Raw genomic sequence first — 15,877 nt, forward strand, 5'->3', positions numbered from 1 at the left:
CTCCCATTTATCCTTTGTAGAAGAAATATCACAGTGTTACTGTGCTGACCCATATGCACCGAATTTGGTGTTGTGCTTTGTCAAAGAATTACGTCCTATATACAACACAAGAATACATCTCCATTCAGGAGCATTAATTTAAAACCTCCTGTCAACGTCGCACCCTCTTTTCTCCATTTGATTAACAGTTTATACATATATTATGTTTTATGACACATTATGTTTATGCACGTGTACATCTAACATCCACAAGGGAAAATCCACTGGAATACTGCATACGCCACAGTAAACATTTACACGGTGGATTCAAAATCGCTTTCCATTAAGACCTGAGTGAATATACAAACACACTGTAAATATGCTTGAAATGAAATCCATTCCTGACAGCTTACAGTTCACTTGCCAGCTTTCTTTCTTACTCACAACAGATGAAAAAGTCTCTTTAATGCAGTTTAAGTGTTGGTTCATATCCTACAGCACAGCTAAGTATAACAATAAGCTGAATAGCTTTGATGTCTCCGAGAGCTTCAAAGATGAGAAGTTTTTCCTCTTAATCATTAATCATGCCCTTGAAGCCTTAAAGTTTCTCCAGTGAAGTGCAAAAAGATTTTTCTGTATAATAAGGATGATAATGTGGATTCATGTAGGCCAGGCCCCCAGCGGGATTCCCAACAAATAAAGACAGAACAACTGGATGCTGATTGTAGTCCAGCATCAGCAGGAGGGAGGTAACTGAATCCCAATGACTACAAACAAACCGACTGGATATTTAGGATCAGATAAACACTGCAAGCTTTATCTTGAAAATTATCATAATATAGATGCTCAGTTTTTATGAAATCTCTAAATAAAGAGCTCACTCATGGCATGTTCATCATACATCCAAGACTAACTCTGATATCCAATCCCTCCTTTTTGTTTATCCTCAAATCCCTGTTAGCTAAATAGTTTGAATGGATGTCAGATGTGTGCTATGGAGGCATTTAAAGTTACGTAAACTAAGTAATAAAGTGGGAATTCAATAAGAGGTATGAGGCCATCTCTTAGTTTTTAGTCTACTATTGTGAGGGTCTCTCTTTTTAAAGTTTGCTTACTTTGAATAAATGTAAAACAAACCCAAAGACATAAAAGAATACTGAAACAGCATCTCCAAATCCCCTGAGGGGAGTTTATTATCTATCGTTTTTTTATGGTATTATTAGCATAAGGTTGTTATATTCCCAACATTGTCAAGAGAAGAATATGTGCTCCTCCTCGGAGTAAATATAACACTTTAATTTGGCTGATAAATTTGGAATCATCCAGAACTCTAATCTGATTAAAACCCCTTGCTTGCTTTTGAAGTCTGTGGAAATGAGGAATCAATTACAGCGCTCACACCCATTTATTTCTGTGTTCCTGGAGAAGCGCAGTCATTTGCTTCGTTTTAACTGTGTCAGTGCTCTGTGATTAATTAGCCACAGCGCAGACACACACATATCCCAGAAAGCCCTGCAGCTTGTTAGCACAACCTGCCAACTGCAGTTAATGTTTCCACCTGTTCATCTGAGGACAAAACAGTTCCCTCCTCTTTCATCTGCGTGATCTTCATCACTGCAAGTTGAGCGCAGTGCAATCATTTCCCAGCCCCTTCATCACTGATTTGTGAGTTGTTTTGGCTACTTGGCCTTCAAAATAATGGCGGCAATTACACTTCATTGAAGTATTTGCTCTTTTTTCTCTACTCTGGGCCTAATCCAAGCCAGAGACTTATCAAAGTTAAATTCATTTGAGTTTTTAGTCCACCTGCTTTAACTCAAAGCTTACAGTGGCTGCCCTACCATGCTCATCTCTTCCCTTGGTGAACCCGGACTTTCTTCTTTGTCCCTGTTAGAACATAACTGGAGCCACCGTGTATCGACATAGCCAGTTTTCTGTGTTTCAATGTTAAGGCCATCTCAGAAAACAATGTTTTTGGCCGTTCACGGCAGCACCTTGTCAGACTATGTGACTAAAATCTTGACCTGTCTTGGCTGACAGCCTGGCCACATTACAAGTGGGATCCTAACGGCTCATTGTATGCTGATGTCACCACTGTCTCCATGACTGTGTGTGAGTTCACAGGTCGTCAGGAGGCCGAGTCAAAGAGAGTGAATCATTACTACAACAGAAGCGGTCTGTGTGATTCTTGGGGTTTTTTGCTCTGAAAAGAAACTATTATGGATTTGTCCCCATGTATCAAATAGAACATGAGGTACGAATTTCATAATGTCAAGAAAAATTTGCTCTGTTAACCTCACATATACATACAGCTTCTCTGTATTTACACATAAATTCATAGGGAGAGAAAAAGTTGGAACTTGTACATTGTCACTCTGGTCAATTATGAAACAAAGAGCAGATATTCTCCTCCTGGTGTCAGGATTCACGTCTTTGATGTCAGCTCAGAGTGTCAGCTAGAAGATGCAAGCAAATTCTGACATGGTAGTCTTGTTGGATGGAGGTTTCTTGGACACGTTGTTAATTATGTCACTAGTGTTCATCATTCCCGACATGCATAATCAGGTTTGATGTTAGACGCCAAACTGTCGAGCTAAATGTCTGAATTCAAGTAGTCGAAAATGGCCTTTAGCAGAGTCATACGGACCTAACACATGAAAAGAAGGTCACTAACTTTCATATGTTAATAGTTTAGCTAATAAGGGTAGTGTTGGTGAAGGGGGAGTAGGACGAGTATGACACACCACACAACATGGCACAATACAATAAGATAAGACATGACCTCATACAATGCAACAGGATATGAAAAAATAACATAACATAATAGTGACATACCAAGTTGCGTCTTAAGATACAATAAGATAAGATACTCTGAGGTACAACTAACCAAACAGTACTGTATGATATGATGATGATACCATGTGATAAATAATATGATCAAATCACACACGATACAACTCAATACAATGGGATACACAATACAATATGATATGGTACAAAATGATAAGCTCAGATACTATCCTATAAGACCTTGGTTCCCAACCTAGGATCAAGGAACCCCTTGGGGGGGGCCAGAGATTTCGGGGGAAGTGAGGGTCTGTCTGCTCTGGGGTTGTTAAAATTAGAGTCATTCAGATTATCGATCTAAAATCATGAAAAAAAAACCTGAATGGTTCATTAAAAAGCCTTTCAGTAATAAAACTTGTGGTTTTGGTTATTTTTTTGACTTAAATGATGAAAACAATTTAAATTGATGTGTATTTTTGACAGCAATAATACTTTTTTGTGTGTGTCGTTGGGGACCACAGCTCTTCTTTGATATGTAAAGGGGAGGGCAAAATGGGAAAAATGTTTGAACCATGCTATAAGATATGCTTAGACAGAAGACACGATACAAGATGATACGGTACAAGACGATATGATATGGTATATGGTATGGTATGATTCGATATATGTTATGGTATATGAGATGTTACTATACGGCATGATACAAATGATACAATATGTAAGGGTTAATGCCAGACAAGGCGTCCGGTTATCAGGGATTAATGGACTTGGTGGAGGCCTGAACTGTCAGACGCACAACGGAGGCTCCTCAGGCTGGCAACGCTGTCCCTGCTAAGAAAGTATACCTGCCTTAGGTTGCTATGGAAACTCCTATCATCTGCTGCACATTAATTCGGAACAGTGTGGTGATTTGTTGGCCAGATCTACTTGTGAAGTTTAAAAGGTGTCCATATATCAGAAGTTAATGGACACCAATGGAATTTCCAGAGCCAATCAAAATCGAGTTTTTGCCAAGACCATGGAATAAATGTTACAACACTATATGACACCATATGATATGATAAGATACAAAAAGATATGGTATGATACATACAATATGATACAAAAGGATATTGATTTTGACAGGCTTACTTATAAAAATGAAGGTTAATTTTTATTGAGTTTGTTCTGCTTAAGCTAAACACTGTACCTTTAAGATCCCAAATGATATGCATATGTAGTTGCTTGATTTGAAATTTAATTATTGCACATTTAAGAGCACTACTATTAACTGGTTAAATTTCCCTTTTTTTAATAGAAGATTACTATAAACATCGTAGGAAGATTATGTAATTCAGCCTTAATAAATCATACTCCCATTTATTATTTAATCTGAAATCAAATCAAAATGAAGTCCAACTCTCTTCATTCATTTGAGCTTTTTTGAAGCCTTTATGAACTTTTGATAAACTTCTATCTGTTTCAGAGCACTACCGGTCCCAGTGGTTCTACTACAGCTCTCTGACTCTGCTCTTATATCACCTTTTCATCATTGGTGCTTTGGCGAAAGAAATCATCCATTCTGCAGCTTTAACCCATGTCTATTCAGATGTACTTATTCTAACTCATTCTCCAAAGTATATTTGTGAAACTTTGGCTTAATTCTAAAGTTTTTCTAAAAATTTTGTTGATCATTTTAGTCCTTTATTGCTCTTTGGACTTACACTGTGGTAACATGAGGATTGTCCTGCAGACTCATATCTGCTCCTCGCACACCGTTTCTGGCATCTCTGCTCTTTCCTGTTTTCACTGGTTGTTGTTGGTGAAACATAAAAATTGTCCGACACAGCGACAGGCGCTGACAGAGGTTTAAAGAGTCTGACCTGTAATTGACTGTGAGCCTCTCATTGTCTTTTTTTAACATGTCCCTCACTCTGACCAGCACACACACACGCATGCATTCATACACACATAAACAGAATGACCACGATGAAAGAACATTAATCCCTGAAATTGACAATAGGATTACAGTGCTAAAGAGCATTGCCATCACTCTTCTGCTTCCTGCCCCCTCTGTGTCATCTGAACTGTTTCAAATCCTTCAAAGGAGGGACTCTGCTGTGGCGGGAGATTTCCCGCTGGGCTCTTCCTCTGAACTGTACGCAGGAGTCTAACTCAAACAGACAAGTTAACTTTGGCAAAAATTAAAGCCGGCACTACTGGAAGTTATAAACGATGCATTTTAGAGCTCTTTCTTCTCCTAATTGGTGATTGTGGGACTAAAAGAAGTGAAGAGGATGACTCATGTTTGAATAATTCACACGCAGCGACTGTTTCTCTGCTGTGACAGCACTGGGCCTGCAGAGGAAGCAGTAAAGACCTGTGGCTCACCACAACACCTGTCTATTACCGTTTTATATGATTCTCAACAGAAGTTAAAAACAAGTCCGGGAAAGATCGCTGTTTTTCTTATTGACAACAATTCCATGAAAGACAGAAACATAAAGAAACTGCTGGTAAAAAGTTCCTACATGCAGCTGATTGATAACACATGGTATTTATTACAGTACTCAACTGTGCAGGTTTTTTTTTCCCTTTAAATAAGTGACATACAATTTATGATTAATGTCCAAAGCTCCACAGAGGGAGAAGAAGAAGCAACAATCACCTTTCACAATATTACCAGCCTCATCCTTTTATTTCTTTATGTCTCCTGTGAGTAACAATCGCAATGCCTGACCTCTTTAGTCACTTGGTTGCAGCGTGAAAACATGTGACTATAAAATCTGATTTATAAGATGCATTTTTATACCTATTTTTCCATCCAAAAAGCTAGCTGTGCCCCATGTACCAGTGTGACCAAAAGGCCTGCCTACAGAGTTGGCTAGGCCCCTGAAACCCCAGTGATGGGTCCTCCACAGCTGTGATTTATTGATGATGAAAATATGTGTGCTGGATCAACACATACACAGAACTGTTGCATGCATCCTGGCTAGCAGTTCATTTTGGAGCTGGAAAATGTTTCAAGCTATTATTTGGTTCTATTGTTAAGATTATTTATAAACGCCACTTTTTTGTAACTCATTTTCATTACTGTTTCTGCCTATTTTTGTCATATTTGCTTCTCCTCTAAACCAACTATTATCTCTTTTAACTGCTTTTTCTCATTTTGCAATTTTTAATCAACATTGGCACCCCCCCCCCGCACCCCCCCCCATTTTTGCAACTTTTAATCAATATTTGCACCCCCCCATTTTTACCACTTTTTAACCACTTTTCACCATTTTACACCAATTTTGCCCTTTTTTCCTTTTTAAAACCATATTTGCTGCTTTGATCCCACTTCTTGCTAACCTTGCAAATCAGATGGATACATTCATTTCCATGTTTCTCACTGGCGAATCCATCTTGCAAAGCTCCTGTTTGAACCGTTTGGGCCCGGTTAGAAAGTGACAGGATTAATCAGTGACGAGGGGGAGTACTTTCAGGCAGAGTCGTGACATAAGAGGCCGGTGCAGTTATGGTGGAAGAGATTAGCGTGGATGCTGGTTCTGGTTTTATCAGAACTTGACGAAATTTCTTGGTTAAAAGAAAAACAAAGAACAGCAGTGAGTTGTTTTCTTTTCAAAAACCACAAAAGTAGTGCACTGGCATGTCTACAGACGCCATGGTTCCCGTTATTCCTCGGTAGCTGCGTACGCATAGCCTCTGTCGCGGCTATGTCACATGTTTTGTTGCTCTGATTGGCCCATAAAGATGTGACAGACAGAATATTCATCCAATCACACCCCGTGTCAGGTTAACTTTTTGCCCTCTTAACCTTTTTTTTTTTTTTTTGCTGATTTTAACCCATTTTTACCACTCTTTAACCACATCTCTCTGCCATTTTGCCACTTTTAACCCACTTTGCCAATTTTTGCCTTTATTTTGCAATTAATAATTATTTTCCCAATTATTTTGTTTTAATTCCTTCTATTCTATTCTCTTCTATCCTGATGTTTGTGCACATCATGGCTTAACTTTAAAGTCTGACATTAATTTCCAAATGGTTTAGTCCAGTGGTTTTCTGGTTGGGCTTTAGAACCCACCTCTACCCCCTTAGCAGATCCCGACCCAAATGTTTTCAAATTTTCAATTGCTTCAATTTATTTATGAAAAATGTTGCAGTCTGGACCTTTAATGGAGCAAACCATGGCTGAACAAAGACACAGGACAACTCAAATATGTTAAAAAAAGTGCATAGATATGAAAGGTTGCATGCATACATTTATTTTTACTCCCTTTTTCCTAGAAAGCATGCAATTTTAGTACATTTTTGAGGAGTTACCTTGTTACATTGGGAAAAACGGTTTTGTTATCCCAAGAAAATTAGATGAATAAGTGTAAATCTTGAGAGAATGAGATTGGAGACTCAAATGTAGATGTTACACAGGAAAAGACAGTGAAATAAAAAGTATGGATGTGTGTCCACTTAGGGCTTCCATACATTAGACGTTTTGCTTATATTTTTTTTCAGGGCACTTGTTCCCTACCCACTGGAAAGACCTACGCGACCTACATTATGGTCCTGACCCACCACTTTAGAACCACTGTTTTAGTCAGTGTGCCCATCCTCATTGTTAACATTATCAATAAAAAGGTCATTTTGTTTTAAGGAAAGGGGTTTGCATTTGAAATTGCTATATTGTACTTCAGCATAAACAAATAAATATTTGAGAGGTTCATATTCAGGTTAAATGTAAAATATGGGTATTACAGCTAACTTTACAATGGGTCAGGATTTTCCTGACTGCCATGGGCCCAAAGTTTGACTGAGCCCCAGAAAGCTCTCCCCTTTATTCCCCCTTGTGGGCGGCCTTGTTGACCAATACACCGTAAGGAGCTGGGAGTGACGGCCATGATGACAGCGAGTGCAGCTGCCACCATCAAACACTGCATACGACGGAGTCCCTTAGATAGAAAAGGTCTCCAAACACGTGCATATACTCTGCAAATGTTTGTGAGTGTTCAGTGATATGGATCCACCTCTGACCAGCTGTAAGCTTGAAAAAAGATTCAGGAGGATGTTTCTGTGGTTGAGTGTGGTGTGATTTTTACTGAAGCACAAAGGGAAACTGCAAATACAATACTGAGGTTACAACAATACACCTGGCTGATGCAATCTTGCATCACATTATCAAGATTAAACGCAATACTATTGTAGACAGTTGAATTAGATGTGAACTCTACATTTTTCCTGTGTGTGTGAAATGCTTCAGATTAAGCATGATCTCTTGAGCCAAAACTGTTTATTTTGGGGTTATACCCAGTAACCCTAACCACCTCTTATCAATATGTGTCTGCTTCAAGCAAAACATTTAATTGCTCTGTCTTGGAGGAACAGTTGAGGCCACATGGATCTAATGACAGAGAGAAATGAGTGGTTGTTGTTCAAAGGGGAAATTAAATAATGTTTTGAAAGAAAAAGGGGAAGTTGCAGCTAACCCTTTCCCCCATAACTATTATATACTCAAGCAGAATGAAAACATCTCCTACATCATGAAAAGCTTTTAGTGTTGTTTGTATTCTTTATTTCATGCAGTCCAGTTCTAGTTAAACTGATGCTATGCTAAAGCTACATATGGTAATCACCACACAGGAGGCAGCCGTTACCAATGGCTTTGAGCACAACTAAACTCCGCCCACAGGGCAACTCTGTACAGCTCTGAAAGTAGAGTCACTCTCTTAGTTATCCAATCAGTCATGCAGGCAGTCACCTACAGACCCATGTGTAGGGCTGACCCCAGCTGTCAGTCAAAAATCTCAGAAGATGATCAGATGAATGATCAGCCAGTCTCATTCATTATGGACCAATTAGATAAACGACCCATATTACATAGCAGGCATGCACAGATCTGGAGAGTAAACTTGATGATGTAGTTAATTATTAGAGGAGCCAGCTGTTGAATCAAACTACAGCTGCTGCCAGGCTGGAGTGAAAAATAAACATTTCTGAAAATATTCAACACATAATGGACATTGACAGCATCTTTTTGACATTTTATAGGTTTAAAATTTGCAAAAACACTCTGACAGATGTAAAGCGTGATTTATAATAGAAATCAAAACCATAAAAACAGGAGACACAAGGTTTTGAGCAGGACAGGACAGTGCAAGACTGTATTTGGGAGACCCATTCTAGCACTGGGGAACAACAGAGAGGAACGATCTTGTTAAATGCACAGTTTTTTAAAGCAGGTATTTAGCTTTCTTTTAATAAAGAAATGTGCTCCAAAACTGATTAAACTGCCACTGAATACAGGTTTGCTGTAAAAGTAAACCCTGCCTGTAACTACCACAAACTTGTGTGGGGAGTCATGGGTGTAGCACGAGGGGGGGGGGGGGGGGGACTGGTTACACGGGTTCACAGTAGGGAGGGGCCCTTGAGAAGCCTGCAATGAAATGTGTGGTTTTATTTGTTTTTTCTCAGTAATTAGTGCCATGATTGAATCAAAAGCGACTAAATGAATCAGCCAACAGACTGAATTTGTATCAAATAGAGTAAAATAAAATACTGGGGGCCCCTGCTCCACCTTTAAAAATGTCCAAATAGTATAGTCCAGCACTGCAAAATAATACAAGTAAATTTAATTTAACCATAGTAAAAATATTGCTCATAAATGGGTATATTGTGGTTGAAAACTAAATAAATATTTATAAAAATACTGCAACATTTGTTTCTTGGCTAGCTGGTTAAGGGGGGCCCTGCATAATAGTCTTTCTGGGGGCCCAAAATCCCTAGCTACGCCCCTGGAAGAGTAAAACCTCTTTTCTGCCAAGAAAAGCTTTCAATGTGGTTCTGTCTCTCCTTGAAATGTTTGTGGTCAAATTCTGAATAAAGCTGCTGATATATCCTAGCTACACCCAGGCTAATTGCTGCACCGGTCGACATTGTTGGCTAGCTTGCATCCCTGCGTTTGCTAACGCTATTCTCCTCAAATGACACTGATTGGTCTGGTCTGTTCTCCCACCTGAAACAAACATTGTAGATTGGGGCTTTACAAGATGGATGTGCCTGATGACAGACATGGAATCCGACCAACCCATCGGCTTTGCAAGGTTTAAATGAAATTAAATGCAATGAAGGAAAAAAAGGGAACTGTTGGTCAAACTCTGATCTGTTTCAAGCATTAGAGATAATGTTGGCTTTGTTCGTCACATTCCACCAATCATAGGCCTCAAAGAGGCATGTAACAGCCAGGCGATGCTTCTAGTTTAATTTCTTCGAGAACCCTCCCTGCATTTTGATACTTGGATTTCCTGCCACTCTTTACAGCTGATGTAATGTGGACAATGTTGGCCAAATACAGTTTGATTTGAATCAATGTGTGAATTAACACCAGCAGTGTGAGTAACAATATACACAGTCACCACAGGGCTGCTTTTAGTCATCATTTATTTTAGAATTTCAGACAACTTTAGGTTTATTTATGTCCACATGTACACATTCAGGATGCATAATAAACACACTCTACCATAAATCTAATTTGAAATCACAGCAAGCCATGATTTGTCTCAGTCTTAACTCTGCATGTGAAACAGATGTGATCCTGGAACAGTAGATCCAGCAGGACCGAACCCTGGAGGACGCTTCTCTGTGCCTCTTCACGTTGGAAACATGAAATTAAGACGTTACACGAGGAATATACTCTGGAGGCTGCTCTCATGCATGTACGCTTTCTACTCTCTCAGGAATCTCATGACATCATCTGAGGCTGGATTTATGCTTGGAGTCGCTCGGCTCTTTCTGCTACTGCTGCAGACGATCAGCGTCCCACATGTCTCCTTTTACACTGGATCAACCTTGAACTGAGCTGCAGACAGAATTGTTCACATAGCACACATATGTCATCGGTAACTATTCGGTTAACTCCTCTCAGTGTGATGCAGTTAGTCAAGGGACTTCTCCTAAAGTCTTTCTGACCCCACTTCTCTCTGTTTCATACTCTTCTTTCAGTTTACAGCTGATTAGACGGTGTTTGTGTGAGGACTTGTTGATGCCTGCAGTCTTTTCTAGTCTGTTCTTATCATTGTAAGCCCAAAGCTGAGCAGTAGGGGTGTGAGTAGGGTGACCATACTTTCAAACCTCCAATAAGAACTCTTCAGTTATACAGTAAACCCACATGTATGAGCTCAGGGTACAACTGGATTTATCATCAGTGCTTCAAGTGGAAAAAATAAGTGTTGGTTCTCCCCTTAATCACCTGGTGTCAGCGTGTCACACAATCAGAACTAATTCATGTGATACAGACCAAAAATCATATCAGAGATGTTTTAGCTGAACTGCAGTGCATGATATATAATTGGCTGTTTTTTATCTAAATGAATAAAAGGCACCTCTTAGGCAAATCAGTGTAAATCAAATGCTAAATGTCACTCTGGCTGATCAGTGTCAACATGGTCTTCGAAAACATCCACACAAACCCAAAAACTGTGAGAGAAACATATAATATTTTACTCTTAAAATAAAAATTCTCAACATTTAAAATAGACTATTTTGTAGTCAGTTGCACACTGCTGTTAACGGTTCATACTCCTAGTATTCCTGACTGTGACTCCTTGATTTTTAAACACAAATAAAGGCGAAAAGCCCCCAAAATAAATCTTGAAAAATAAGACGTAATATGAAATAAAAATAATGAGATAAAAATTAAACAATAAAACGAAGTTACATATTTATAAGAGAAACAGGATCATTATTAATATTAAAATGTCTTAGGTAATGAGTTTAGATGTAATGAACTGACATTGCCACTGTACACCCTGGAAAGGCCGCCCATAAGGGGGGATAAAGGGGAGAGCTTTCTGAGGCCAATGGAGGTCACCGGATCATGGTCCATTGTGAAGTTAAACTGTGAAAGCCATATCTTTTTACTGGAAAAATAACCTCTCTAAGCAATGGTTAAGGCGCACTCCATGTACGCGGACAGCCCGGGTTCAAATCCGGCCTGAGGCCCTTTACCGTCCTTGTGTCCGACTCTATCCACTGTCCTCCTCTGTCACAAAAAAGGCACAAAAATGCACAAAATACACCTTTAAAAAATGGATCAGGATGGATTTAAAGTGACAAAAATGGGCAAAACAACGAGTGAAATGTAGTTAAAACTAACAAAAACAAGCTTTTAAAGTGATGAAAATGGGTTAATAGAGGCTAAAATGGGTCAACAGAAAAGATGGTGAAATATGCTTGAATAATGGTATGGGTTAACATAGGCAAAGAATAGGCGAAAATCGAAAAAATTGGTTAAAAGTGGTGAAAACAGGCAGAAAAAATGGTGAAACAGGGTTAAGAACTGGCACTAACACATCAAAAGTGACACAAAGGTAAAATGGGTGAAAGGATGCAAAGAACAGGTAGAGAGTATCAGAAAATGGTCAGAAGTGGCAGAAGAAGAAAAATGAAATGAATAAGGCTTTTAAATGCAACATAATAAAAATTCTTTTTGTGTTGACGCTGTAGTATAAGGTCTTATTCGAAATGTAAAATCTCCTCTCTTAAAATAGACTTAGAATGGATTTAAAGTGGCAAAAATGGACTTAACACATATTGAAAAATGGGTGAAATTGCCATAAAAAGTGGTAAAAAAAAGGGGTGTTAATAGTGGCATAAATGTGATATCAGAACAATAATACATAGTGACAAAAACAGGCAGAAAAAGTGGTAATTTGGTTAATGGAGGCAAAGAATGGGCAGAAAGGGTGGCAAAAAGGGGTCAAAAGTATCAAAAATGGGCAAAGAAAGTGGCAAAATGGGCAGAAAAGATGGTCACATGGGATTAAGAGGCAAAGACTAGGCAAAAAAAATGGAAAAACGGGCAAAAAAAGTAGTGAGAAGGGATTAGAAGTGGCAAAAATGGGCAGAAAAAGTGTTGAGAGTGGGTTAAAAAGTGGCACAAATACACAATTTTAGCCTCAAAACCCAATAATAGCTTGACACACCTTTCAGCTCAAAAACGAGGGAACACATACGTTGATACTATTGACAAATCAGAGCTAGAGAGGACCCATTCTCTGGGATTGTCTGGGCCGAATCTGTGCCTGCACCCAGGCTGTTTGTCAATAAGCCAGCTGGTCTTTGAGCAAAAACACCATTCATGATCCTCTGACTGCAGTCTGGGCATTCATTTTGAATAACGTTATGGTAATTGAATATTATTATGGTTGATATCTCGCTCAGCATCTGAATTGGCAGGCATGAGGTTTTTAACTCCAGTTTTTCTCAAACACAGTGAACGAGGCGTTCATACAGAGACAAATGTCTAGGCACACAACAGAAAGTGCACCATTTACTTTGACAATGCATCTATTCAGATCTTATCATCCACAAAAGCTGTGAAGAGGACAGGAGAGTGTACCTTCAACTGGTGAGAAGTCCCGGGACGGTGGGTAAAGTCCCGGTACACCAAGGGGTAAAATGTGGTAGTGGTGGCCCAGTGTACCAGTGTGCACCGGCCCACTTAAAGCACTAATCAGTTCACCTTCAATAGCTTGATAAATGGTTAAGTAGATTAAAAATTATGTCTCCAAAGATCAACCATAATTCTCTCAAAGAAAATAATTATACCACAACATTGGAATAAAACACATGGATTGCACTGGTGTAGAGGAAATGTGTTCATTTAAATTAGTTGTCAACAATGTTTGTCTGTCTGATGAGGGTTGAAACATCACATAGACAAAAGCTGCAATCAGCTGATGACGGTACATAGAAAACGATATAAATGTAAAAGCTGAGTCTTTGTGAACACATTTTATCATAAATTTTAGTGTCAAAAAAACATTTCAAACTTTCAGTGCAGTGCAGACTTGCACTGACAGACATTCTGAGTGTTTTTACAGTCTGACAGTAATCCTCAGACTAATGCACGTGAAACAAATGTGGTTAACTTTAGAGTTAAGTTTAGGGCCGGTATGCTAAGCTTGTCGCGTCTCCTCTGCAAAAAAAGACAGCTGGCTGTTAGCTATGTGTTCCCCCAATAGTTTAGTTGAGGGGAATTTCCAGAAATTCAACCCTGAAACATGAGTTGTACATTGTACTGTTTGCAGTTAAACCAAACAGGAGTGGTGGAGCCCAGGATGTCCATCACACTGACATGAAAGCTCAGCTGTAACTCCCTACTGTCAAACTAGCAATGTAGCGCTAGCACTATTTAACACCTGCTTTAAACAGGCGGAGAAATAAACACAACTTTTAAATCATAACGCATAAATTATCTGGGTCTCATTCATAATAAAATGTGTTTCAACACTTGCCAACGCTTTGATTTTCCTGTCCTTCCCTCCTACAGTCAGTTCTCTAAATCCTTCCCCTCAAATATGATAAAACTTCAAAAATTTTCCCAACCACCATTTTTATAAGAAGTCTGACCATGTTTGTTGTTGTTTATCCTCATATTTGTCATTAGTGTCCAAATAAAGAGGGAGAAAGTTGAACTCATCCAAACACTGAGGATGGTTTATAGGCCTGAATGCATTTTGCTGCTCTGCTGTAAACTAGAGCTCTCAGTTTTTCCACAATCAGTGTCCAACAAATCTAAATGAAAATTAAGAGTTTAAAGGAACTGGAGTGAAATGCTCACACGTTTCAGTCATACTGGCTGGATTATGAAGAACTTGAGCGGTGTTTCAGAAGAGGGAATTCTTGCAAAGCGTGCTTTACTGCAAGGCCTGAGAGCGAACAAAGAACGAATACAGAGAGAAATGTCCTACCACTGCAAATGTTACAAGGTCAAGCAGGGCTGGGCGATATGATATTTTCAGGCTGTATCGCAATACACAGTATTTATTGCCATATTCTAAAATCTTCTCTAAAGTACTGTATAGATGTTTAATTCAGCTCTTTAAGGTTGTTTTCACACCTAAAAGTCCGGGGGACTCGGTCCATTTTGGAACGGCAATTGCAACATTGTTGCACTTTCCTTTTGTTTGGTTCACATTCAAATCACTCTTGGTCAAACGGACCAAACCGTCCTACAACCTCTGCCCGCGAGGGGCGCTGTCGTCACAAACAAAAGGCGACCGAGAAGAAAAGACGGCGTAGAAGAAGAAACCAGAAATCCATCTCCTTCTGCCAGTCTTTTCTTCCACATAAACAATGAAAAACACAGAATTCACACCGCCTTGGGGTTTCTGCTCTTGCATCGGGGCATCATGTGCAGCTAGCGAGGTGATGAGCTGTCCAGCATGTCGTTCTTTACATGAGATGAATAAATCAGCACTGAGTGCAACGTGTTGCTATGGCTACAGAGACGCCAAGCGAGGTACTGACGTGTATTTGAATGTATTAAATCACATTTAAATCCGTGACAAGAGTCTGCTTGTTTGGACCGCACCAGAGTTCGTTTGAGCTTTCACACCACTCCAAACGAACCTATCCACGAAAACGGACCAGGGTTCATTTAAAGCGGACCAAACAGCTATGGTGTGAATGCGCCCTAATACATAAAATGGCACTAGTATGACTAAAGTAGCCCCTTCTGTTGGATTTTAAAAATTGTATGCAGGAAGGGTTAAATTAATAGGTTGCAATAACATGCAGGGGCATAGCTAGGGATTTCAGGCCCTCAAGTAATTACACAGCCACCCCCCCCCCACTCCCAGCTGGCCAGCCAAACAGAAAATGTTATTAAGTATTTTGAATAGCTTCAAATTTTAATGTATTTTTTTTAAACATCAATCAATCAATTCCACTATATTAAAGGCCCTGTAAAGGGAAAATGAATTTGTATTTAGGTTTTTTCATATGATAGGTCACTGTGTTATGAACCCCCAGGTCAAATATCAGTCAATGGTAGCTTTAAAATCATGAAAAATGAGGCAGTAAAATCTGCTCCAGGATGGAGTGGGTGTGTCTGTTGAAAAAGATGAAGCCCCGCCCACTCAGGAGAAATGCGATCCTCTCAAATTTAAAAAATGTTAAAATCTGAATGTTGACCTTTTAAGCAGAATACAGCTGTCTGGCTCTGTTCCAGAGAAGAGACAAAGTCTGTTTTCTGGCTCAAATCTCTGTTATGATGCATTAAATGATCCGTAGATCACTGTGGCTGATAGATTTGGCAAAATTACCTCACAGTGAACAAAAAAACAGCATCTA

Source organism: Cheilinus undulatus, linkage group 10 (assembly GCF_018320785.1).
Source record: "Cheilinus undulatus linkage group 10, ASM1832078v1, whole genome shotgun sequence".
Classification (NCBI taxonomy): Eukaryota; Metazoa; Chordata; class Actinopteri; order Labriformes; family Labridae; genus Cheilinus; species Cheilinus undulatus.